The 27,748-nt window shown below is 36.0% G+C and overlaps 1 protein-coding gene across 26 annotated transcripts in view; it reads left to right on the top strand.

Moving 5' to 3' along the window:
* Nucleotides 1-27,748, top strand: part of MEF2A (myocyte enhancer factor 2A) — a 151,509-nt gene that overhangs the window by 13,523 nt on the left and 110,238 nt on the right. For 18 of the 26 annotated variants that reach the window (XM_054450766.2, XM_063653032.1, XM_063653033.1 and 15 more), the window contains exon 2: nucleotides 19,257-19,338. The exons of 4 other annotated variants lie outside the window; for them this stretch is intronic. The gene's annotated coding sequence lies outside the window, so the exon portion shown is untranslated. Of the gene's footprint in view, nucleotides 1-19,256; nucleotides 19,339-22,599; nucleotides 22,769-27,748 lie in introns of all 26 variants that reach the window. 4 more of the 26 variants (XM_063653030.1, XM_054450768.2, XM_054450771.2 and 1 more) reach the window with 1 other exon arrangement.

Raw genomic sequence — 27,748 nt, forward strand, 5'->3', positions numbered from 1 at the left:
TTATATTTTTTCCCATTTCTTGTCTGAATTTAGCCACCTTTTAAAATTGCTCTTTGTATTTTGTCCATTTAGTTTTTAGATTTCTGGTTCACGGTGGTTTTCACGTCATCAAATGCTTGTTTGAATATATTTAATTCTGTTTGGGGATTGGCTTATAGTTTTTTTCTGCTTTAAGGTTTTTTTTTGGTCAGTGGAGGGTGGGGCAGGGTTCCTTGCTGAATATGTACCTATTCTCTTTCTTAATTTTCTGGACTTTATTTTTCTTTTGTTCTTTTTTTGAGACAGAGTCTCACTCTTGTCACCCAGGCTGGAATGCAGTGGCGTGATCTCAGCTCAGTGCAACCTCTGCCTCCCAGTTTCAAGCGATTCTTGTGCTTCAGCCTCCCAAGTAGCTGGGATTACAGGCACGCGCCACCATGCCTGGAGAATTTTTTGTATTTTTAGTAGATACGGGGTTTCGCCATGTTGGCCAGCCTGGTCTCGGACTCCCGGCCTCAAGTGATCCACTTGTCTCAACCTCCCAAAGTGCCGGGATTACAGGCGTGAGCCACTGTGCCCAGCCTTGTTCATTTTTATAGTATTGAGTGTTTTATAGTATTCCTAGTTTATTGATTCCCTCTTTTGTCAGTATAGAGTAGTCCTGTTACTTCAGTGGTTTTTATTTGTTTCAATGGTTGGAGAAGAGTTGTGGGACTTGCAATTTTATGAGTCTTTTCAGGTCTTGTAGGACCTTAACTATTCCCTTTTCTTTTTGCTTTTACCTTACAGTTACCGAAGGACAGTTTCCTCTCCCTTTTGCCCATTTTTGCCTGCTGCCGGAAGCTGTGTGTTTCAGTGTGCCTCTTTATGTAGCCCTTTAAATCAACAGAATTTTGAAATTCCTTCCCTGTAGTCTGTGTTCTGATCTCTCCAGACACTTCCTCACTATTTTCACATTTTAGGGTGGGTTTAATATTTCTGATGATCTTTCCAGATGATCCTTAGGTCCCATTGCTAGCCTCTTGCCACAAAGCCTTGGGGTTTCGGATGGATGAGAGTTTTTGGGGGATCAGTCAAAGAGTTGGGGTGAATGGCAGTTTGAGGGATCAGTGGCTGGGATTTGGTGACTTCCCCCGCCTCCCTCACAGTTTTGCATTGTCAGGCTGTGCTGTGTGGTTTTGAATAGAATTTCCTTTTCCTTTCTTGTTTTTTCACATGGTTTAGGGATAGTATTTTAGAGTTGCATAGATATACTTGCCACCACTGTGGCAAGTCTTTACTTTGAGAGGGGTGAGGAAACCCGTTGACTTATCCTGCCAGTGCTAATAAAGCTTTTAGTTAGGAAAAGACATAGGCAGTCAACTTCCACTGGTGAGCTAGAGTCTCCGGAAAGTATTTTGGAGGAGGAGAAGTAAACTACATTTAAATGCCCTTACTTCATACTGATAACATGCAAATGCTGGTTCTGGGTTATTGCAAGTCTTAGTGCTTTTTCTGAAAAGCAAGGTTATTCAAAGGTTTGTGTCTGTAATATAAATAGGAAATGGCTTGGTTTTATTGTATGAAGGAGTTATAGGCCTATATTTGACCAAGGGCTTCCTTTGGTACTTTTTATTCCAATGTCAGTCTGACATAAGATGTTTTCTGAAAAGGTAACTTCTAAACTTGTGAATTGGTTTGGTAGATGTTAGCTTTTTGAAAATTAAACTTCATTACCTCTTTATGTATTTATTCTGCTTTTGGTTTTCTTGGTTTTATTTTATGGTTTTGACAGTTGTTCCTTTCTTTCAATAAATGGTAGGATGATGTTATTCCTTGACTGTACACTTGTTATTGTGTTTAATAAGATGGCAGTAAATCTGTTAGGTAGCTTAATTAGTTATCTGTCTTTTATGCCTTTTATTTTTTTTTTAACATGAGAAATTTAACATAAAGTTGGAATTGTGTAGAAGTTCTTTATGCTTGGTTTTCCTCTATAAATTAGTTGCTTAAAATATTTATTACCTGTGAACATTTATTTCCCTAGAGATAGTAAGTAGTCTGTCAGTATTTTCTGTTGGAGTAAGAAATAGACTTAACTTCATTAGTCATTATACATTTCTTTTTGTAAAAATATCAACCAGAATTAAAGGGCATATTGGCTTTTAACATCAGAATTCTATCATAATATAAATTAAAACCTTTTGCTATTAATGACACAGCTTTGGAGTTATCCACATGGCTTTCAAATGTTGTTTAAAGGCAGTCGGTCTCTATGCCTATCTGTCTGTCATTGGGACTTCGTTTATGAGCTTTCATTTTTTTTTCATAGTTGTGTCCACAAGTCTTAATGACTTCTCAGACTCATTATACCTTCATTTCCTCATTTGAATGATCATTTGCCAAAACTTTCTTTTTATTGACCTCCCGTTTTCTTTCAACTGGTAAATATGGATCGTCCCCATACAATGGCCCAGGCTCTGGTTCCTGCAAACCCTTCCTCTTTTGGACTCTGTCCCTTATCTGTTTCTCACTGTTTTAATGATTATTTCTATATTGTTGATTCTGAAATAGAAACATGCATAAGATATAGCTCTTTGCTTCTAGGAGGTAATGGTTCAGGGAGGGTAAACCCATTAATTACTAAGTGATGTGTAAATCTTACACATGATAATGGATTAGGAAGTTCAGGAAAGGAAGAGTTTGGAGGTGTTCAGGGAATGCTTCACGGAAGGATTGGCATTTGAACTGGATATCAAGTTTTATTGTCAGAGTTGTAGAAAAAATACACCACATAGAACAGTTTGAGCAAAAGAGCCAAAACAGAAAAAGGAGAGCTGCTTGTTGGACACAGTTTGGCTAGATTGGAGGGTTTTTCAGAAAAAGAGATGGTAAAGGGGAAAGAGAACTTGAGACCAGTTTTTAGTGCCGCTGGAATGTTCAGCAGTTTAAATTTTGTTCGTCAGGTAAAAACAAAAAAGGAGCCATTGACAGTTTTTAATCGTGGAAGTGACCAAAGCCTTCTTCAATATGCCCATATAAGATAATGAAGATAATGTATATGTCCTTTCTTATTATTAACATTAATCATTATTTATAAAATAGCTTGGTGCCTTAAAGAATAATGCTTAAGATACTTTTTTAGAAAGCATAGTGATAGGCTCATTCTTTGATTGTTTGAAGGGAATTGGTAGGAATACACAGCTTTCGAGTGGAAGATGTGGGTAAAGATTTTCCTTCCCTCATTCTTCCTTGTATCCTGCTTTCTTCTTGATTTCCTTTCCCAGGCCAGACTGTGCTGTCCTTGAAAACTGGATTCCTTCTCATTAGTAGTTTTTCTCTTTTAAAATCCGATAGTATTTTTTCTGCGTTACTGTATTTTTCATATTTGACCTTACACTAAGGTAATAGATGTATACACACTGCATTGAAGGCTTTTATGCTTGTCTTATTTCTTCTTGTATTCTCTTCATGTAGCATCTCAGTAAAAATATAGTATGTAAATGAATCCTTTAAATTGCTGTCTTACAAATGACTCAGGATTTTACACTTTGCAAAGTTGCTATTGATCTAGCATTTGGACTGAGCTAAGGTTTTGAAATAATGGCTTTAAAGTCGTCTCTGTAGCTCTGCTGGTCTAGATGAGTAGTTGTCAACCTTTTCTTCTGTGAGATACAGTAGGTAAAATTTTGACATGCATGATGCACTCCCATGACTTTTATAGCAGAGAAGTATAATATTACAGTAATTTATAATTGCCACAACTATCCTGGGATATTTTGTAGATAGAACAGTTAGTAGGTAATGTGCAATTCTTAGGGCAGTAGCTGTAAATCACCCCAGTTCTCTTCCATGGAAGAAGGGATATCATAATGTAAGCAAAGAGGATGTTATGAGGATAATCTGAAGCCACTCATTTTTCTTTTAAGATTCAAACTAATACTTTAGGAGTGTCACATTACTTGTGAGAGAACTCCCAAGTTATTATGATGTTCGTCTGTCAAGTTAGCTTGAAGACCTTTTGGAATTTTTATTTTCCATTAGTTCAGGTGCTTTTTGTTTGTTTTAAATAGATAGAACCCTATTTCAATATAGATTAGATTGATAGTTGGGATTATACTCCTGGATTCTATTTCATTTCTGTGAGCTTTAGAGTTTGCATTCCTCAAATGTCCTCTGAGGCTTCTTCCAGTTCAGAACTTTAGGAAGTTGGTGAATATCATGAATAGAGCATCCAGACTTTTTCTACATTCTGGTTAAAAGCCTTATTAATATGGAAACCTGTTTGATAGACTTCGACACTTTACTAGATTGTTTAACCAAAGTCATGCATATTTGGCCATTATGTGAAGTACAAAAGATTACATTTTAAAGTGTTCCGATTTTTAAACTTTGTGTTTGTGTGTGCTTCTTGTTACAGGTGTTTGGGTGGTTGAGGACTGTAAAAGTGATGGATTCCAGTCACCATATGCCTGAGAAGGAATACTGGGAGTATTAGCTTGTACCGTGATACTGAAGAGTAGGGCAACTAGAACCTTAGCATTTGGGAAGTCACATCCTCAATCTGAAGAATTAAAATTCTAATGAATTTGTAATTGATAATATATATTAATAATAAATATTAGCCTTAATATTTATTACAGGCTAATATTAAGTTTAATGTGAAAACTTTCAGTATGGTTACTGATTATAGATTTGAGGTGGTAGTGGTGATAATTTATTTGGGAAAATATAATAGGTACAGTCATGAGTCATTTAATGACAGGGATATGTTCTGAGAAATGCGTCATTAGCCAATTTTGTTCCTTTGTGAACATCATAGAGTGCACAGTATTTACACAAACTTAGATGGTACAGTCTACTACACACCTAGGCTATATTTGGTATAGCCTATTGTTCGTAGTTTACAAACCTTTATAGCATGTTACTCTACTGAATACTGTAGGCATTTGTAACATAGTAGTGCGTATTTGTGTATCTAAACATATCTAAACGTGGAAAGGGTACAGTAAAAATATGGTATAAAAGATAAAAAATGGTAGACTTATATAGCACAGCTCCATTATAATCTTATGTGACTACCGTCATTTATGTGGTTTATTACTGACTGAAATGTTGCTATGCAATGACTGGGGAATGTCAGCCAATATGTGGATCACTATGGAGAAGATGTTAGATACCCCAAGGCAGTGATACAGAAAATCTGAAGACACTCTTAGGTTTTTTATTGTAAGAACAGAAGCTAGAAATGAACACATAGATTCATGTGAAAACTTGTGTACAAATGCTCATAGCATTAGTCATAATAGGTAAAAAGTTGAAACCACCCAAATGACCATGAGTTGATGAAAGAATACATAATAGGTTGTATTTCCACACAAGGGAATATTATTCAGCAATAAAAAGGAATGAAGTGTAGATATGTGCTGCAACAGGGATGACTCTTGAAAACATGTTGAGTGAAAGAAGCCAGCCACAAAAGACCACATATTGTGTAATTCCATTTGTATGAAATTTCTGGAGTAGGCAAATCTGTGGAGACAAAGTAGGTGTCCCACTGCCTGAGACGGAGCCATAGGGGCTGGGGTAGGCATAGGGAATGGGGAGTGAGTCCTGATTAGTACTGGGGTTCTTTGAAAGGGTGATGAAAATGTTGTGGAATTAGATAGTGGTGAGGGTTGCACATACCTGAGGATATCAAAACATTCAAGTGTATGCTTTACATGGGTGAACTGTATGTAAATTATATCTCAATAAAGCTATTTTCTTTTTTATTTTTTCAAAAAAGAACGGAAGCTGTTTGAACAGGTGTTTTGGGCCTTTGGGTGGTTGAGTGGATGTAGATGGAGGTGGAAGGGCATGGGGGGATAATGGGTATTTCTTGGCATTACTGTGTTATCACATTGTCACACAAATGCTACCTTCTCCTCCGTCCACTAGCTAAGAATGTAATAAGTTGTGTTTTAGTGGAGATTGTATAAAAACCTATCTTTTTAACCTGCCTAGCACTGGGGCTGGAATTGTGCTTTATTCTAGTTGACAGGATTAATCTTAACATTCTCTTATCTGTATTTTTTTATATTAAATTCAGATGCTTTCCTATTTTCAGGGTTAAGGTTATACAAAATTGTGTTCTGCCCATCTGTCTATCCTACACTACACCCTCCTTTGCTTTTTGTTCATACCTATTCAAGTTTGTGTCATTTTTCTTTTTTACCTCCTGTAATTGGAACAGTCTCTTGTTTCGTGAATGTGTATAATCACTTTCTTCCTTAAATGCTTGCTTGTGTGAAATTTTACTGACTTAAAGATATTGTTTCCTGTGAATTAGTATCTTTTTATATGTTTTGAAATAAATCTGTTCTTTTAAGACCTTATTAGTATTTTTTAAAAATTAGAGTATTCAGCTATTTAATGATTCTAAATATATTCCAAAACTTCTGATTTGGCTTTTGCTGTAATATTTGCCTTTCTGATGTCTTGGATGCAGTGACAACTTTTCAATAAGGATGTCATTAAGAAATTAGTCACGTGTACCACAGTAAATACTTGGTACTTAAGGAGTTTTTAATGTATGCCAGTCACTGTGCTAAGCACATTACATGCTTATTTAATTCTCACAACTGAACTTATGAGGTATAGATATTGTACCATTTATAGATGAGGAAACAGACTCAAATAGTAATGCTGGTTGTTCTTGGTGTTAACTTTGTGAAATCACAAGAATCTTTTAAATTATAGCTTTCCAGTGTTGAGGAGTGGCTTTGATAATGTATGAATTGTGGATCTTTTTGTGTTCTTCGGTGGTATCTTAAAAATTTGTAGGTTTTTTCCTAAATGGAATCATGCAATAGGTATTCTCTAGTGTCTGGCTTTTGTCCCTCAGCAAAATGTTTTTGTGATTCATCTGTGTTTGTATCTATCAGTAGTTTGTTCCATTTTTCTGTTGACTAGTGTTCCTTTTATGTTTAAACTACAATTTCACTGTTTGCCTTTCTTGGACTTTTGGTAGTATTATGAATAAAGTTGCTATGAAGATTTGAGTACGTGCCTTTGTATGGACATATGCTTTCATTTTTCTTAGGTGAATATTATACCAAAGAGTGGGATTTCTGGGTCACATGGTATATGTATCTTTTATTTCATAAGAAACTGTGAAACTGTTTTCCAAAGTAGTTGTATGATTTTACAGTCCCATCAGTAGTAAATGAGAGTTCCAGTTTCTCCATATCTTCACCAACACTTTGCACTGTGAGCCTTTTTAAGTTGAGACATTTTAGTGGATATTTACTTGTATATCCGTATCGTTTTAGTCTCCATTTCTTTGATGACTAATGATTCTGAATGTTTTTCATCTACTGAGTGGCTCTTCATACATCTTTTTAAGTTTAATGTTCACATCTTTTGCCCATTTTTAATAGGGTTATTTGCCTTCTTATTACTCAGCTGTAAGACATCTTTATATATTCTACATAGAAGTCTTTTTTTCATTTTCTCCATTATGTTGTGAATATTTTTATCCCTTAATGGTATCTTTCAAAGAGCAGAAGGTTTCAGTTTTGATGAAGTGCTGTTTGTCAGTTTTCTCCCTTATGGTACCTGCTTTTTCGGTGTCCTATCTGATAAATGTTTGCCTTACATGGGGCAGTGGTATTTTTGTCTCAAACTATAAAACTTTGAGAAGTTTTATAGTTTAGCTTTTATTTATAAGTCTACAGTTCATTTTGAGTTAATTTTTGTGAATGTTATGAGGTAATGTCAAGGTTCAAGTATCATTTGTTGATAAGGTTTTTCTTTTCCCCTTGAATTACCTTGATATCTTTGTTGAAGATCAAATGACCGTATTTGTGTAGATTTATTTCTGGATTCTCTGTTATGTTCCATTGATGTATGTTTTTTGTTATTACAAGAGCACACTGTATTAAATAGTCTTAAAATCAGGTAGTGTAAATCCTTCAACTTTTTTTTTTTTTAATTATCTTTAAGTTCTGGGGTACATGTGCAGAACATGGTGGTTTGTTACATAGGTATACATGTGCCATGGTAGTTTGCTGCACCCATCAACCCATCATCTGCATTAGGTATTTTTCCTAATGCTATCCCTCCCCTTGTCCGCCACCCCGCAACAGGCCCCGGTGTGTGATGTTCCCCTCCCTGTGTCCATGTGTTCTTATTGCTCAGCTCCCACTTATGAGTGAGAACATATGGTGTTTGGTTTTCTGCTCTTGTGTTAGTTTGCTGAGAATGACGGTTTCCAGCTTCATCCATGTCCCTGCAAAGGACATGAACTCATCCTTTTTTTATGGCTGCCTTTGTTTCTTTTAAAAATTGTTTTGGCTGTATTATGAATTTTTAATTTTTTTGTCAATCTTTACAAAAATGCTTTCTGAGATTTTGACTGAGATTGTGTTGAATCTATAGATCAATTTAGGGAGAATCAGTATCACAACAGTATTAACTGAGTGTTCAGCTCCATGAACATGGTATGTAATTATTTTTGTAGGCCTTCCTTAATTTCTTTCAGCAGTGTTTTCTAGTATTCAGAATGTTAGTCTTGCACATGTTGTTAAATTTGTCTTTAAATATTTTCTGCTTTTGAAACTAATATAACATATTTTTTACAAAACTTAATTTTACATTTTCATTACAAATATGTAGAAATACAGTTGATGTTTAATAGTGATCTTGTATCTTATACCCTTGCAAACTCCACTTCTTAGTTCCAGTTACTTTATTGTTTTTTGTTTGTTTGTTTTTTACTGTGTATGGTGTGTGTGAATAGAACCTGTTTTAATTCTTCCTTTCCAATCTGGATCCCTTTTCTTTTTCTTACGTTATTCCACTGCTTAGGACCTTCAGTAAAATAGCAATTAAAAATGGTGAGAGTGGACATTCTTGTTTTGTTCCAGTCTTAGAGGGGGAAATTAGTCTTTTACCATTAAGTATGATCTTAGCTGTAGGTTTTCTGTGGATGCTCTTTACAGGTTGAGGAAGTTGCCTTCTTTTTTAGTTTGCTGAGGTTTTTTTTTTTTTTTTTTTTTTTTTTTTGGTGAGACAGGATCTCCTCTGTTGCCCAGGCTGTTGTACAGTGGCACCATCGTGGCTCACTGCAGCCTCGACTGCCTGGGCTGAAGCAATCCTCCTGCCTCAGCCTCCTAAGTATTTGGGACCACAGGCGTGTGCCACCACACTCAGCTAATTTTTTTTTGTTGTTTTTTCTTTTCTTTTTTTTTTGAGAAGGAGTCTCACTGTTGCCCAGGCTGGAGTGCAGTGGCACGATCTTGGCTCACTGCAACCTCTGCTTCCTGGGTTCAAGCAGTTCTCCTGCCTCAGCCTCCCGAGTAGCTGGGACTACAGGTGCACACCGCCATGTCCAGCTAATTTTTGTTTCATATTTTAGTAGACTCGGAGTTTCACCCTGTTGCCCAGGCTGGTCTCGAACTCCTGAGCTCAGGCAATCCGGCTGCCTCACCCTCCCAAAGTGCTAGGATTACAGATGTGAGCCACTGCACCTGGCCTTAATTTTTGTATTTTTTTGTAGAGATGGGGTTTCACTATGTTGCCCAGGCTGTTCTCAAACCCTGGCCTCAGGCAGTCTTCTTGCCTCAGCCTCCCAAAGTGCTGGGGTTATAGCCGTGAGCCACTGCACCTGGCCAGTTTGCTGAGTTTTTTTTTTTTTTTAATTTCTTCCTGAATGGGTGTTTTGTTATTTCTCTATGTCTATTGGAATTAATCACATGGGTTTTTTTGGCATGTTAATGTAGTGAATTACATTGGTTTTTGAATGCTGAACCAACCTTGTATTCCTGAGACAAACCCCATCTGTACTTATATTTTCTTTACATATTTTGCTGGATTTGACCTGCTAATATTTTGTTAAGAATGTTTGCATCTATACCCAAGTGACACTGGTATGTAGTTTCTTTTACTTGTGGTCCTCTTGCCTCATTTCGGTATCAGGGTTATTTATACTGGCCTCCTTAGATATGTTAGAAAGTGTGTTCTCTCCTTTTGTTTCCTAAAGAGATTGTGTACAGCTGATATTAAATCTTTAGATCATTGAAGAATTCACTTGTGAAACCATCTTGGTTTGGAGTTTTCTTTGTGGAAAGCTTTTAAATTACGAATTTAGTTTATTTGATACAGAATTATTTAGACTTTTCTTTCTGTGTCAGTTTTGATAATCTGCGTATTCTAAGAAATTTTGTCTACTTAAGTTGTCAGTTTTATTGGCATAAAATCACCCTTAGTATACTTTTAATGTTTGCAGCATTTGTAGTGATGTCCTTTCTTTTATTTCTGATGTTGGTAATTTGTGTCTTTTTTCTTGACTAGCCTAACTAGAAGTTCTTTTCAAATAACCAGCTTTACTTTCATTGATTTTATCTAGTTTGTCCCACATCTCTTTTACCATTTTCTACTTTTATTATTCCCTTACCTCTACTTTTAGTTTAATATGCTCCTTTTTTCTAGTGTCTTAGGGTGGAAGTTTGGAATGCTGTTAAACCATTAGTTTTTTCTTCTAAAATATGCACTTAAAAGCTGTAAATTTCCAAGTACGTATCTTTAGCTTTACCCTATATAATCTAATCATGTTTTTGTCATTTAGTTCAATGTATTTTTAAAATTTTAAATGATTTATTTGATCCATGAGTTATTTAGAAATCTTAATTTCCAAATGTTTGGAAAATGTCCCAAAATAGAAAATGTCCCCCCCCCCAAAAAAAGTCCTTTTTGTAACTGTTCTTTAATTCTTTTGTGGTCAGAAAACAGTTTCTATGTCATTTCAGTTCTTATAAATTCATGTGTGTTGTTTTATGGTCCAGCATATGTTCTTTGTTGTTGATTGTACCAAGACACATGTATATTTTCGTGTTTGTTCTTAAGTGGTTGGTTGTAGTATTCAGTTAAACCAAGGTGATTTATAGTGTTGTTCAGGTCTTATATATCTTCACTGATTTTCCATCTACTCATTTTACCAGTTAGTGTGAAGGAAGTATTTAAATCTCTAGCTGTAATTGTAGATATCTATTTCTCCTTTTAGTTCTGTCAGTGTTTGCTTTTTGTGTTTTGGAACTCTATCATTGGCTGCATAAATGTTTAGAATTATTTTGTAGTTTTGATAATTTGAGACTGTAAGCATTATGAAATGTATTCCTTCTCCTAAAATCTTCTTTGTCTAATATTAATATAGGAACTGCTGCTTTTAGGATTAATGTTTATATGATATATCCTTTTCTATTTTATGTTTCCTATCTGTGTTAATTTAAAGTGATATAGACAACATATATATAGTTGGGTCTTGTTTTTTTACTTAATCTGACAATCTCTACTTTTAATCTAGTATGACAGTCTCTACTGTTTAATTGAGGTTTGTAGACCATATATATTTACTGTAATTATTGATATAGTTAAAGTGTACCATCTTGCCATCTTTGTTTTCTACTTGTCCTACCTATTTTGTGTTTTCTTTTCCTCTTTTTATACCTTTTTTGGATTACATATTTTAAAAATATGCATTCCATTTAATCTACTTTCTTGGTTGATTAGTTTTATTTTATGTATTTGGTAGTTGCTGTAGGGTTTTACAACATGAATCTTGAACCTATCGCAATCCACCTTCATCACTTTAGAAATAATGTGAGATCCTTACTGTGGTGCACTTCCAGTTTCCTTCCCTGCATTCTTTCTGCTGTTGTCATTGATTTTATTCTACATGTTATTACTGTACATTATTACTACTTTTGCTTTAGACAATCAAATATCTTCTTAAAACTTAAATGTCATAATTTGTCACATGTTTACCATTTGTTACTCTTTCTTTGTATAGAGCTAGGTTTCTATCTGCTCTTTTAAAAAATTTAATAGACTATATCTTAGAGCAGTTTTAGGTTTACAGAAAAATTGAACAGAAAGTACAGAGTTCATATATACTACCCCAGTCCCACCCTTTGCAGGTTCCCTCTTACATTGGTGTGGTACATTTGTTGCAATTGAGGGCTGATACATTATTCTTAGCTGAGTCCATAGTTCACATTAGGGCTCACTCTGTGATGTACAGTTGTGCTACCATTTTTCTACTTCTTAAAACTCTTCCTTCAGTGTTTCTTGGATTGCAGGTCTCTTGGTAACAGATTGTCTCAGCTTTTGTTTGTTTGAAATGTCTTTATTTCCCCTTTATCGGTGAAGAATATTTCTGCTTTATATAGATTTTAGCTTACAGAGTTTTTTTTGGTCCTTTCTAGCATTTTACAGGTGTAATTCCTTTGTTTTAAACTTGTTGCATTACTTTTGACATGGAGTCTGGTAATTATTATCTTTGTTCCTCAGTGTGTAATGTGTCTTTCCACTTCTTTGGCTTCTTGTAAGATTTTCTCTATATGACTGCATTTCTATTATGTGCCTTGGTGTGGTTTCTTTGTGCTTAATCTGCTTTATGTATGTTGAGTTTCTTGAATATGTGTGTTCAGTTTTCTCAAATTTGGAAATTTTTTTGGCCCTATTTCTTCATGTATTTTTTGTTTCTCCTTCCTCCTGCAGTTCCAATTACATTATTTTTGGATTGCCCTTGATATTCTCACAGGTTCTTGATAATCTGTTTTTGTTTTATTTTGCTTTTTTTGATGTTTTTACATCTTCAATTTTGTGGTCTTCTTTTCTGCAGTTTAATCTACTGTTAATTCCATCCAGTTACTTTTTTGAGATACTGCATTTTTTATGTGTAGAAAATGCATTTTATTCTTTTAAAAATCATTTTCTTTTTTGTTCCTTTAAAAAATCCTTTAATATATTTATAATATTTTGAAGTTTATGCCTTTAAAGGCACCCTGTCTTGCTTCTGGGCTGCTTTCTTTTATCGAATTTCCCCCCTAGCGGTGTGGGTCACACATTTCTTCATTTTCTTACGTTTAGTAAGTTTTGATTGACTCCTGGACATTCATCACACTGTTGTCTGGATTTTGTTGATTTCCTCTCAAGAGATTTTAATTTTGTTTTGGCAGACTGATAAATTTCTTGCAGACGTGTATGAACCTTTTGAGCTTGCTTTTAAACTTTGTTCTGGCAGATCTAGTGTAGCCTTTATGTAGGACTAGGTTAGCACTTGGCGGTGCTGCTGCTGCATTTTCTACTGATTGCCCAGGTTTCTCTGGGTGGAACTTGAACATTCTGCAGTCTTACGTAATCTTTGGGAACTTTTTTTTTTATTATACTGCTTCCTGATCATTGTTCTTTGCCTGGCCTTGTGAATTTCACTTTATTCATGCACACATTCAATGAAAAACTATAGAGCTGTGTTGTTACGTGTGGTAGCCATTAGCCATATGTGGCTCTTGAGTGTTTGAATTATGGTTATTCTGAATTTAAATGTGCTGTATGCGCAAAACACACTGTGTTAGTCTGTTTGCATTGCTATAAGGGAATAACTTAGACTGGATAATTTATAAAGAAAAGAGGCTTATTTTGACTCATAGTTCTGCAGACGTACAAGAAGCATACTGCTGGCATCTGCTTCCAGAGGAGTGTGTCAGAAATGTTACAGTCATGGTGGAAGGGAAAAGGGGAGCAAGCTTGTCACATGGTAAGAGGAGAAGCAAGAGAGAGGTAGCAAGAGAGAGTGGGTGGGGGGAGGTACTGCACTCTTGAACAACCAGATCTTGTGTGAACTCAGAGTGATAACTCATTACCAAGAGGAGGGCACCAAGTCATTCATGAGAGATCTGCCCCCATGACCCAAACACCTCTCACCAAGTCCCACCTCCAACATTAGGGATTACATTTCAACATGAGATATGGGTGGGGACAAATATCCAAATCATATCACACACACTGAATGTTAGGGATGTAGGTTGGAAAAACATATATGAAAATCTCACTTTTTAAATATCAGTTACATCCTGAAGTGATAATATTATGAGTGTATTGGGTGGAATACATTGTATTAAAATTAATTTCACCTTCTTTTTACTTTACAGTGTAGTTACTAGAAAATTAAAAATTACATTTTAGGTTCATAATATGTTTCTTTTGGGCAGTGCTGCTCTAGAATCCCTCTGCAGATTTCAGGAGCACTTTCTCTCCTGAGTACCATCCTTTTTGCTAATCTGTCCCACAGATTCCCACTACCTCAGACTTCCTGAATTTTTATCTGTCTCTTGTACTCCGTGAGTCCTCCATATTCTTCTTGGCTTCCCTTTTCTGCACTGTCGTCCTGACTGTGCATCCAAGCATTTGTAGAGACACTTTCCCTTTTTCCAGGCCTCACAGTGTTGGACTGCTCATTCTCTGATGTTTAAAAATTGTAGTTTTATATGTTTTATCAGTTTTCTAGTTTAGTTCAATGGGAGAGCATGTCCGACACCAGTTACTACATCATGCCTGGTAGCAAATACCTTAAGGCATGAGGAGTTGGGTACCCATATGAGTTCACCCTTATTTGGAATTAAAAATACCCGTTGCAACTAATCCTGAATTTTGATTACAAGTGAAATTCATAATTTTGTGAGTTTCATTTTGGATTGACTTTGGAACTGTTTTCATATAGAAACTTTTGTTTTCTTTGACACTGCGTTATGCTCAGTACAGAAGTATTCAGTGAACTTTTGATAGTTTTCGAATGTAAGGTAGTTCAAATAGTTTGAACATTGGTTGAAGTCATTTCATTTAACCATTTCTACTAGTATGGAAAATTGGAAGCTGAGTAAGTTGTACCATGGTATAAAACATGATATTAAACATTCAAATGTCCTTGATAATGCTTCAAAGGTCTTGTTTCTTTCAGGAGTACCTTCTATTAAAAAAGATGTTTTGTTTTGTTTTTAATCACCTGTTTGAGATAGGTAAAAAAACAAATTATATTTTTTTGTACTCTTTCATACACCACTCACCACAGGATACTTTGCCTTTGGTCACCAAAACGTGTGTGAGGGTTTCCCACTTACCAAGTAGTTCTCCAGTAGACACCAGCTGGATTTCCTATAATTCAGTTCAATTCTGATACTATCTACCTGGAGATGGCATCAGATCCTACAGGTTGAGGGCTCAGCCTGACAAGACTGGCTCACTTCAGATGCCAATTGCAAGTCCCTGGTTGTGATCAGTGCTTCTGATCAATTGGCTATAAATCAGGGATTCTCACTACCCCTTCTTCAGAACTCAGGGAAACACTTTACTTATGTTTACCCATTTATTATGAAGGATATAGATGAATGACCAGATGGAAGAGATGTATAGGGCAAGGTGTATAGAAAGGGGCACAGAGCTTCCATCCTCTATCTGGTTGTGCTACCATCCAGGAACCTCCACGTGTTCAGCAATCTGGAAGCACTCCAAACCCTGTCTTTTTTTTTTTTTGAAGGGTTTGTTACCTAGGCATGATTGATTACATACATCATTGACCGTTGGTAATCAACTCAACCTTCAGTCTCTCCCCTCCCCAGAGGTTGGGAGTTGGGGCTGAAAACGTCAACCCTCTGTTCATGCCCAGGTCTTTCTGATGACCAGCACACATACTGAAGCTACCTAGGGCCCCCTAGTCACTAGTCATTTCACTGGCATGCAAGAGGCACTTGCCTCTCCAGCAGAAACCAAGTATGTATTTCTTACTACATCACGTTATTTCTATCTGTGTGATTTGTGTGATATTGCATAATTTTTAGTTCTGGTAATTGTCATATAGAAACTCTAAATATATTTTAAAAGGTATTATGAAATTGTCAGTAATTGTAAATACTTCATGCAGGTGTCTACATGTTCATGGTCTCTATCATATATAGGTATTGATGTACAACATATATCTGAACCTGCTCAAATGTACTGGTCCTCTGAGACTGAGATTTGCTTTGCTGTCTTGAATCTATTGCTATAGTAGGCATTCATTTTTTTTCCACCTCTTTATTCAACAAAAGCATTTACTGAATTATGGTTATGTATAGCAGTTAAAAGCATTCCTGGATTCTAATCCTGGCTTCACCACTTTACTAGCTGAATACCTTGGGAAGTTGCTTCTTTAGTATTTGCGTTCCCTCTTGAGAATAGTAATGGGGTAATAATGAGGTTGTTGTTGGCATTACATCAGGTAATGACATGTAAAGCAATTAGTATGCTGATTAGCATATGATAAATACTCAGGTATTACTGCTGCTCTTGTAGTTGTTGTTATTACGTTAGGCTTTCCCTGGATGCACTCTCTATAGTTTTAATCTCCTTCCTCTGGCAGTACTTCCTTCCCTGCTTAATTTTTTTTTTTCTCATTAAGGACTTTTCCATCAGCCTACCACCTATATTATATATTCCTTATTCACCTTGTACTATAGGTCTCCCCACTAGAATGTAAGCTGTATGAAGTCAGGAATAGGGATAGGGATTGATTCCTAGCACCTAGAAAAGTGCCTGGAATATGTTGGATGCTTAGTGAAAATTTTCCAAATGAATTATATTGAATCCTGGGCCAGATATTGACTAGATATTGGGGATATAAAAAGAACAAAGTACAAAGTTCCTTCTTTTAAAAAAGCATATGGTATAATAGAGGAGACTCATACTTGTACAACTAACTACAATAATTTTACCCCCTGAGAGTGATGGTGATAGTTAAGGTGTACTGAAGATGGCGTCACAGAACGCGTCATTGAAGTGTACATTTGATCTGTATAAGAGACAAAGGGGAAAGTTATTTCCATGTGGAGGTAAAAACAAAGTTAAAGAGCTTAACAGTTGCAGCAATGGCTTGTTGTCTAGGTTAACAGTGTATGTCAATGGGTAGTCGAGGGAGATAGGGATAGCAATTAGAGGTCCAGGCTGTCTCCCTTTTAGATGGACGGAAGCAATGGGATTTGAAGGTTCAGTGTATGAAATTTGATGATAACTGACTCAGCACTAACATTCTAGTTTAGTTTTTTTTTTTTTTGAAAGAGCGTGTCTCATAGATTATTGTAAAAGAACTATAAAAACTTGATTTTTTACAATGTTGTCTTTTAGAAACTACTTGAAAACTAGGTACAGCATACATCATCAATAACAGTACATTTATGTAATTGAGGAATGCATTTTGAGATGAGAATATGTACTGTGATATGTAACTATCAAATTTGTATTTAATCACTTGTTTGCCATAGGCCAAATAGCTAAATTTTGGCTTTACTTTGAATTATTGTATTTTAGAAGTTGGTAATGCAACTAAATTTGAGGAATTTTTTTCTGCGTTTTAGTACAATTAGATTAAAAGCTGAAATTGGTGTTTTAAAGTAAGCTCCTTTTACCTTTGCAAAAAAGAAAAAAAGCCTTGTTTATGTGTTTTTATGTCTTTTAAAGTTTGGGTTTTTAATACTTAATTTGTTAATATAAAAAGAATACTTGGCAGTTTGTGTTTTTCCTGCCCCCAGAGGAGGTGTCCGTTTCCAAATAGAAACAAAATCAGTGTCATAATAATTAATACTGCTGAATCAGATTCAAAAGATTGGTGTTTCTGTGGATAAATTATCATTTTCATTTGATGAAATGGATTTACTTGGGGATTGGTTGAATCACCTGATCATGCAATTCTAAATTATTGTGTTAGCATTATAATTGATCCTGGCCAATAGGAGTGAGGAGAGAGATAGCTTTCCTTTTTCTACCTGAATGTCCTGCTCTATCTTCAAGCAAGAATGTAGCAGTGCTGGATTATTCTTTGTGCACCTAATCCATTGAGCAGTGTTCACTAGTTGTTGCGAGAAGTCAGGGACCCCAAACGGAGGGACTGGCTGAAGCCATGGCAGAAGAACATGGATTGTGAAGATCTCATGGACATTTATTAGTTGCCCAATTTAATACTTTTGTAATTTCTTATGCCTGTCTTAACTTTAATCTCTTAATCCTGTCAGCTGAGGAGGATGTATATCACCTCAGGACCCTGTAATAATTGCATTAACTGCACAAATTGTACAGCATGTGTGTTTGAGCAATATGAAATGTGGGCACCTTGAAAAAAAGAACAGGATAACAGCAATGTTTAGGAAACAAGAGAGATAACCTTAAACTCTGACCGCCATTGAGCTGGGCGGAACAGAGCTATATTTCTCTTCTTTCCAAAGCAAATGGGAGAAATATTGCTGAATTCTTTTTCTCAGCATGAAACATCCCTGAGAAAGAGAATGCGCACCTCGGGGTGGGTCTCTGAACTGGCCCCCCTGGGCGTGGTCGTCTCTTATGGTCGAGACTGCAGAGGTGAAATAGACTCCAGTCTCCCATAGCGCTCCCAGGCTCATTAGGAAGAGGAAATTCCCGCCTAATAAATTTTGATCAGACCGGTTGATCTCAAAACCCTGTCTCCTGATAAGATGTTATCAATGACAATGGTGCCTGAAACTTCATTAGCAATTTTAATTTCGCCCCGTCCTGTGGTCCTGTGATCTCGTAATCTTGCCCTGCCGCCACTTGCCTTGTGATATTCTATTACCTTGTGAAGTACTTGATGTCTGTGACCCACACCTATTCGCACACTCCCTCCCCTTTTGAAACTCCCTAATAAAAACTTGCTGGTTTTTGTGGCTTGTGGGGCGTCACGGAACCTACCGACATGTGATGTGTCCCCGAGACGCCCAGCTTTAAAATTCTCTCTTTTGTACTCTGTCCCTTTATTTCTCAAGCTGGCCGACGCTTAAGGAAAATAGAAAAGAACCTACGTGAATATCGGGGCAGATTCCCCGATAACTAGTGTTCCTTTATTAATGTGAATTATAGACAGCCATCAGTCTTCTATTCATTTCTGTCATTTTGTATTAATTTCATTGTTCCATTTAAAAGATAGCTAGCTAGTGAAAATTACAAATATACACATTGTATTGAAATACAGGTATATTTTATGGTGATAACAATTATTTCACAATTTTCTTGATGAAAACAATATGGTGAACATTTTAAACTATTTAAGACAAGTTTAGTTTATTGAAACTAGTAAGTTCAATAGGCTATACGCACAGTACACATAAATATAAAGCATAACATATGATACAGAGGATAGGAAAATGGGACCTAGGAAACCAATTTTTGAATCTCGCGATGCAAAGAATATTACTGAACATTTGAGTAATACTTCCTGAAGAAAAAGGATTTGTAACAGTAGAAATACTCAGTTGGCTAACGTTTTGTTTTATTCCAAATAAATGACTTTTTAAAATTTAATTTTCATTTAACAGTATTTGTGGAGCTTTCTGCTAGGAATGGTGTTGAGTGCTAGAATTTTGTATAATTAAATGTATATTTAATTCAGTTTTGGAGTCAAGAACAATAACGCATCTCAATTTTTTTTCTTTTTTAAGGAATTGCATTTTGTGAAAAAAGAACAAGAATTTTCTGCAAGGATCATATCTAAGTGCACTTTTTGCTGATACTTCATTTCTAGTAAGACGTTTTTTCTTTTCTATGTTAAGTAAATACAATGGAAATGTATTTTAAAAATCAGGCTCTTCTTGTGAGATTGAATGGCAGTTATTTTAGAGGTTTTCTTGGGGGCGAGGGGGGGGCTTAATTTAGACCAGTTAAGGAAATTTGTAAAATTCAGTTGAAATGCATAATATTGTGTAGTGGCAGTTTCTCTTATATTTTGTCTGATGCTGCTGAAATCATCTCATATTTTTTCATCTTTCACACTTCTTCCATATTCTCTATCAGTTAACCTCTATTTGAAGAAAGAAGAAAAAAAATTAAGTAGGTAGTTGGTAGTTAATGAGACAGTTAATAGGATGAAGGGAGAGTTGGGGGACATGAGTTTAATGACTTTGAATTTACTGCCTTAAATTAATGGGTTCATATTTGCAAAGCTCAGGAGGAGATTATTTTGATTAAAAAAATTACGTTGGCCTAGGTTAACATTCACAGTATCTCAGTAAGATGTGTAGTCCTCAAAAGTTTTCATGAGTGAAACCTTAACCTGAATTCCACCTTCTACTTAAAATGGAAAAGAAGTGAATTATATTAATGCTAGAATGTTTTAAAATAAGTAATTTTGAAAAATGTTAGGGGATATTCTTCACCGTGTTATAATAAGTTAACATTAGCATTTTAAATATTACATATCATTGATCCAGGCTGATGATTATGTCAGTAAAAATCTTGGAAAAGGTATCTTAAAAATTTTTATTTTGCCCATTTCAGGAATGCTTTTGCTACTTAACATAGGTCTAAGTTTTTTTCTTGAATAATTAAATAGTAGAAAGAAATGACATTTTACAAACTTAAAAAAATGAGTTCTTTGTTAAAGTATGATATTCTGACATCAGTTTCATATGGCTATATATTTTTCTTGTTATAACTTGACTGAAGAACAGCCCATTTAATGATTGATAATCTTTAGGAGACTAGGAGAAAAAGGCCTGTTTATCCAACTGATGCAAAGTACCTTCAGTTTAAAACTTGTGTATGTGTAGGTGGGATGGGAATAGTGGAGTTTAATTCTCATTTTAAAATGTAAACCTTGGTTAGTCTTCTGTAAATCTTTTTCTTTTCTCATCATTACAGTTGGCCCTCTCTACCCATAGGTTCCTCATCTGTGGATCAACCAACTGTGGATTAAAAAATACCCTATACTTCAAAACAATAAAAAATAATACACCAATAAAAAATTTTACATTGCATTAGGTATTATAAATATTCTAGAGATGATTCAAAATATAGGAGGATTTGTGTAGGTTGTATGCAAATACTGCACCATTTTTATATAAGAGACTTGAGTGTCCTAGGATTTTGGTATCCATGGGGGATCCTGGAACCAATTTCCCACTCCACAGATACTAAGCAAGGATTTTACTTACATTTCTCACCTGTTTGTTTTGTTCATTAACTGTTGGAAACTGAGTGATATGAGCTAAAGCACTCATGCCCTTAGCTGAGAACTCTGTACTTTCTCTGAACTTCAGTGATGGCTGTGGGTGTAACTTCAGATGTTATATTTTGAGTCATGTTTAAATTTTAGGGAATTCTCTACGCTGCTTCCTCTACTAGTCTCTAAGGATGTAGACAGTGTCTTATCCTTCATGACAGGCCTTCTATGGTTCTGTGGGTTGTGCCTGAGTTAATAACTACTTGCTTAGAAGTTACTCTTGAGTATTTAGATTGGAAATGCCCTTTCTTTTTGAATAGATTCGTATGTTAACTGGCGAAGCTCAGATTAGAGATTTTCTTTACAATTCTGCTGCAGTAGAAATTGGAGGTTTGTCATAGGGATTAGACAGAATTTCTCCTGGCTTTCCTTCATGTCTTGGAACTCCTTTGGACTACTACGTTGAGGTTAGTGATCCATTTTGAATTAATTTTTGTATATGGTGTGAGGTAAGGGTTGAAGTTTATTTCTTTGAATATAGATATCATATTGTTTCAGCAGTTTTTTTGAAAACATTATATTTTCCCCTGTTGAATTATCATGGCACCATTGTTGAAAATTAATTGGCCATTATGTGTGGGTCTGTTTCAGGACTCTGTTCTGTTGATCTATATATCCTTATGACAGTGCTTCACTGTCTTGATTACTGAAGCTTTATAGTAAATCTTAAAATCTGGTAATGTAAATCCTCTAAGTTTGTTCTTCTGTTTCAAAGTTGTTTCTTCTATTCTGGATCCTTTTTATTTTTCTATGTAGTTTAGAATCAGCTTTTTAATTTCTACAAAAAAAACCTAACAGGATCTTGATTATGAATGTTTTTACCCTAGAGATCAATTTGGGAGAATTGACCTCTTAAGGATATTGAATCTTATTAATGCGTGAGCTTGGTACCTCTATTCATTTAAGTCATCTTTACTTTTTCTCAGCAGTGTCTTGTAGTTTTCAGTGCAATGGTCTGACACATAGTTTGTTAAATTCATCTCTAATTATTTTAATTTTGTTATTATAAATGGGAATTTAAAAGAATATCAGTTTCCAATTGATTGATGCTTGTTTACAGAGATAGAATTGATTTTTATATAAAACTTTATAATTTGTAATATTGCTAAATTAATTATTAGTGCTAGTGGCTTTTTTGTAGATTTCTTCAAATCGTCTGTGTAGATCATTATCTTCTCTGTGAATAAAGACTATCTTATTTCCTCCATTTAAATTTATGCACCTTTTATTACTTTTGCTTGCTTTATTACACTGGTTAGTAGTCCCAGTGCAATGTTGAATAGAAGTGGTGAGAACTAACATCCTTGCCTTGCTTCTGATCTTAGGTGGAAAACTTTTGAGTTTTTCACCAGGTCTTGGTAAGAGTTTTTTTTTTTTTTTTTTCCTTTTTATGAGTAGGTGTTGAATTTTGGCCAAATGTTTTTTCTGCATCTATTGATATGGTCACCTACCTCCCCTCCTGTTTGTCTATGCATATGGTCAGTTACATTGATTGATTTTAAATATTGAACCAACCATTCATGTATTCTTTGGATAATTATCACTTGGTCATGATGTGTTATACTTTTTGTATATTGCTGGATTCACTTGCTAAAATTGCATTGACTCTTTTAAAAAGTCTACATTCATAGAAGGCATTGGATTATAGTTTTTGTCTGTTTTGTGTGTGTGTGTGTGTGTGTGTGTGTGTGTGTGTGTGTGTCAGGGTAATGCTGGTCTCAGAATGAGTTAAAATTTCTTGTTCTTGAAGAATTTGCATAGAATTGATGTTATTTCTTCTTTAGGTGTTTGGTAGAATTCACCAATGAAGACCTCTGGACCTGGAGGTTCTTTGTGGGAAGGTTTTAAACTGTTACCGGCGGTGAATCTGCATGGGTCTGCGGCAACCTCAGTTCTTGCCTTCTCAGAAGAAAGAATTCGACTGAGGGGTATAAGGCAGAAGGAGAGACCGAGGCAAGTTTTAGAGCAGGAGTGAACGTTTGTTAAAAAGCTTTAGAGCAGAAATGAAAGGAAGTAAAGAACACTTGGAAGAGGGCCAAGTGGAGATCAGTGCGTGCTTTGACCTTTGACTCAGGGTTTTATATGTTGGCATACTTCTGGGGTCTTGTGTCCCTTCTGCCCTGATTCTTCCCTTGGGGTGGGCTGTCTGCATTCACAGTGGCCTAGCACTTGGGAGGGGAGCCTGTGCAGTGTGTTTACTGAAGTTTTATGTATGCTTCCTTGAGGTATTCTTCCCTTACCAGTCCAATGTCCCTAGGAAGTCATATACCACTTAAACGCCACCATTTTGCCTCTTAATGCGCATGCTGGAGCCCATACGTCCAACTCCTGAGATGTTATAGAGGGAAGCTGCTGATACCAGCTTCAGGTGTTTTCTATCTGTTGGGAGACTGCCTTTCACTGGCTTGGGCCGCGACCAATTATCATTTTAGAGAGACAGTTTAACAACCGCCTGACCGTCACCTGGTGGTTGCCTGACATTCCTGGTGTATGTGTGTAGGGGTGGGGAGCTTTTCCGGTGTGTGTGTGTGTGTGTGTGTGTAGGGGTGGGGAGCTTTTCCTGCCCTGCTCGTGTGTGTGTGTGTGTGTGTGTGTGTGTGTGTGTGTGTCTGTAGGGGTGGGGAGCTTTTCTTGTCCTGCTCATGTCTCTGTGTGCGTGTGTGTGTGTGTGTGTGTGTGTGTGTGTGTGTGTGTGTGTGTGTGTGTAGAGGTGGGGAGCTTTTCGTGCCGTGCTCATGTCTGACTAGCTACCTACTGTAACAAAACTATGAATTTGGTTTCCTTAACTGATACAGGGCTATTTGGATTTATGTTAATTCTTGTTAAATAAGCTTTAGTTGTTTGTTTTTCAAGGAATTTGTCTATTTTATGTAAGTTGTCTAATTTATTGGCACAAAGTTGTATTTTAGAATCCCTATTCTTTTACATTTGAAGAATCTGTAGTGATATCCCCTCTTTTGTTGCTGATATTTGGAAACTTCCTTCTTTTTCTGAAAGAGTATTTAATCTTTTAATTTTCCTTTGTTTGCATCCTACAAAGTTAGTAATGTGTGTTCATTTACATGGAGTTCAGAGTATTTTAAAATTTCGATTGTGATTTTTTTTCCTTGACCCACGTCATTTTCAAATATTTGGTTAATTTTCCAGATTTCTTTCTCTTACAGGTTTCTAATTTAATTCTACTGTTGTCCAAGAACATACTTTGTGTGATGTAAGTTCTTGTCAACTTGTTGAGATTTATTATAAGGCACAGTTGTGGTGGTCTGTGTTAGTAAATTTTTTTTTTTTTTTTCCAAAGACAGTCTCACTCTGTTACCGAGGCTGGAGTGCAGTGGTGTAATCTTGCCTCACTACAACCTCCACCTTCTGGGTACGAGCAATCCTCTGACCTCAGCCTCCTGATTAGCTGGGACTGTAGGCACGCAGCCATCACACCTGGCTGATTTTGTGTGTGTGTGTGTGTGTGTTTGGTAGAGACGGGGTTTTGCCATGTTGGCCAGGCTGGTCTCGGACTGCTGACCTCAAGTGATCTGTCTGCCTTGGCCTCCCAAAGTGCTGGGATTACAGGTGTGAGCCACCATGCCCAGCCAGTGTTAGTAAATGTTTTGTGTGTACTTAAGAAGAATGTGTTGAGTGGAGTTTTCTAAAAATGTTAACTAGGTCAGATTGGTTGATAGTGTTCTTTAAGACTTCTTTGTCCCTTTTGATTTTCTGTTTGTTTCAATAATTTCTGAGAGAGGAATGTTCAATATTCAACTTTAATTATGGATTTATTTTTCCTTTTACTAGTTCATGTATTTGGAGGCTCTGTTACTAGGTGCATGCGTAATAAGGGTTTTTATGTTTTCTTGATGAATTAGGTCTTTGTCACTGTTAAATTTTGTGGAATAGTTTGTGAAATAGTTTGCATAGTTTCTGACAAAAAGTCTGCTGTTCTTACCTTTTGTTCCCAGTATGTAAGTTTTCTATTTTCTTTGGCTACTCTTAAGATTTTATTACTGGGTTTTAGTCATTTGATTATGATGGGCCTTGTATGGTTTTCTTTGCAATAATGCTGCCTAGATTTTTTAGTTTATTGTTTAAAACCAAATTTGGAAATGTTTGGCCACTATTTCTTCAAATATCCCACTTTAGGTTTTTGTTTTTGTTTCCCCTGTAATTTTAGTTATATATTTGAAATATTGTCTCTCTTGGCACTGATACTGCTTTTGTTTTTCATTCTTTTCTTTCTGTCTGTGCTTTATTGGTTGATTAATAGTACCATGCCTTCAAGTTCACTGATCTTTTCTTCTGCATTGAATAATCCCATCCAGGGTGTTTTTAATTTCTGAAAATCATTTTTCATCTCTGGAAGTTCTATTTCTTCCATTATTCTCTTCATGTTCTTATTTTTCTTTACCTTCTGTAACATACTAAGTTTATTTATAATCTTTTTTAATGCCCTTGTCAGTTCTGTTAACTTTATCATTTTTGGATCCCTTCATATTGATTGACTTTTATTACATGGACCACATTTTTTTGCCTCTTCTCATTCCCTGTAATGTTAGGATGCTGGATATTGTGGTTTGACATTGTTGGGCGAAGGGTTTTTTTTTTTTTTTTGGTATCTTCTATATAGTGTTGGACTTTGTTTTTGTACATATATAAGTTAGTGTCAGCTGAATCTTTTTGTTTAAGCTTGTCAGAGTTGGTCCAGAGAAGCCTTTTTCGTGGGATTAATTTACTGCCCATTAAGGTTATATCCTTTTGAGGGCTATACTCCATGCCCTTCTGAGGATTATTCTCAATTCAAAGTAATCCCAATCAATATTCCAAAAATTTTGTTAGTTTGTCTGTTTTTGTTGGAGACAGAGTCTTGCTCTGTCGCTCATCCTGGAGTACAGTGGTGTGATCTCTGCTCACTGCAACCTCCACCTCCCAGGTTCAAGCTGTTCTCTTGCCTCATCCTCCCAAGCAGCTGGGACTACAGTCACGCATCACCACACCCAGCTATTTTTTTTTGTATTTTTAGTAGAGACGGGGTTTTGCCATGCTGGCCAGGCTGGTCTCGAACTCCTGGCCTCAAGAGATCTGGCTGCCTCAGTCTCCCAAAGTGCTGGAATTACAGGTGTGAGCTGCTGCGTCCTGCCTCTCTTCCACTTTTAAAGATGTGTTCACTTTGAGCCAACCCAGATAATCCAAATTAATTTACCTATTTTAAGGACAAATGGTTACCAACTTTAATTCCATCTGCAACCTTAATTCTCCTTTTCCATGTAATGTAACATATTCACAGGTTCTGGCAATTTAGGATGTGGTTGTCTTTCCTGCGTAACTATTCTGCCTATCCCAACTTCCAAAGTTGAACTATATTGTGCAAGGTGGATATCCAAGCTACCAACTTATGTTGAAAGCTTAGATTTGTTCAACACATTTACAGACATTACATTCTTCTTTATGCCTGAAAGGTAAACCTTGTACATAAAGCATGAACAAGTAAATTGGTATGCTTTTTTGTAGGATTCTTGGCTCAGGGCCTAAGGAGCTTTACAGTACTTTTAAGATTTTAGATTTAAAAAAAAAAAAGGGGGGGGTGCTGGGTGCAGTGGCTCGTGTCTGTAATGCCAGCACCTTGGGCGTCCAAAGGTGGGTGGATTGCCTGAGCCTGGGAGTTCAAGACCAGCTTGGGCAACACAGCAAAACCCTGTCTCTACAAAAAATACAAAATTAGCCAGGCATGGTGGCGCATGCCTGTAGTCGCAGCCACTCAGCAGGCTTAGGCAGGAGGATCACTTGAGACCGGGAGGCAGAGGTTGCAGTGAGCCGAGATCATGCCCTGTGTTGGATTTTAAAGGAAATTTTGTGGCCCAAGAATAGCTAAAGTAGTCGTGAAAGAAGATCAAAGTGGAAGAACTTTCTCTATTAAAAACTTATATAAATCTACAGTCATTGATTTCGTGAAATAAAGCCACAAGGATAAACAAAAGAAATTAAATGCCTGGAAAAGAGTTCACATGTACACGGACACTTGCTTTATGACAAAACACACACTTTAGAGTAGTAGGGAAAGAATTATTCAATAAATCATCCTGGAACAAGTGATAACCTATATGGAAATAAATGACTTATGTTCCATACCATATGCAAACGTCAGTTTAAGAATGATTTGTATATTTCAACATGAAAGACAAAACTGAAACTTTTGGAAGCTAATATAGATGAACAGGTTCATGCTCTTTGGCTAGGAAAATATTTCTTAAAAAAAATCAAAACGGCAAATATTAAAAAATTGATAATTTTGACTACTTTAAAATTAAGAAATTTTGTTCTTCCAAAGTCACCATTTAGAAAAGAGAGGCAAGTCAGAGTGGAAAAGATATTTGCAGTACCTTTAACAGACAAAAGACATGTATCAGAATATTCAAAGTGCTTCTACAAATCAACGTGACAGAGACAATCCAGTAGAAAAATGGGCAAGAGGCATGAAAAATACTTCACAAAAGAAATTCAGATATTTAAGAAACGTGGAAAAAAAAGTGCTTAACCTTATTAATAATCTGGGAAATGCGAATTAAAACTAGGCTCCACCATATGCCCACTAGAATGGCTGAAATTTTAAAAAGGGATTTATAGTATAAGTTTTTGAGAGGATGTTAGGTTATGGGAACTCAGCCACTTTAAGAAACATCTTGACATTTACATACCCTGTGACCCATTAATTTCTTTTCATGGGTATACACTTGAGTAATACATGTACGTGTGTGGAGAGATGTATTAAAGAACGTTGGTAGCTGTTTGTAATAGCCTCACACTCAACATGATGTTCATCATAGTTGGCTACATAAATAAACTCATGATACATTCATACAGTGGAGTACTTTACAGCTGTAAAAATGGAAGAACTATAGCTATGGATAAATATCACAAGATGTTTCTCAAATGAAGCCAGAAATC

Source organism: Pongo pygmaeus, chromosome 16 (genome assembly GCF_028885625.2).
Source record: "Pongo pygmaeus isolate AG05252 chromosome 16, NHGRI_mPonPyg2-v2.0_pri, whole genome shotgun sequence".
Taxonomy (NCBI): Eukaryota; Metazoa; Chordata; class Mammalia; order Primates; family Hominidae; genus Pongo; species Pongo pygmaeus.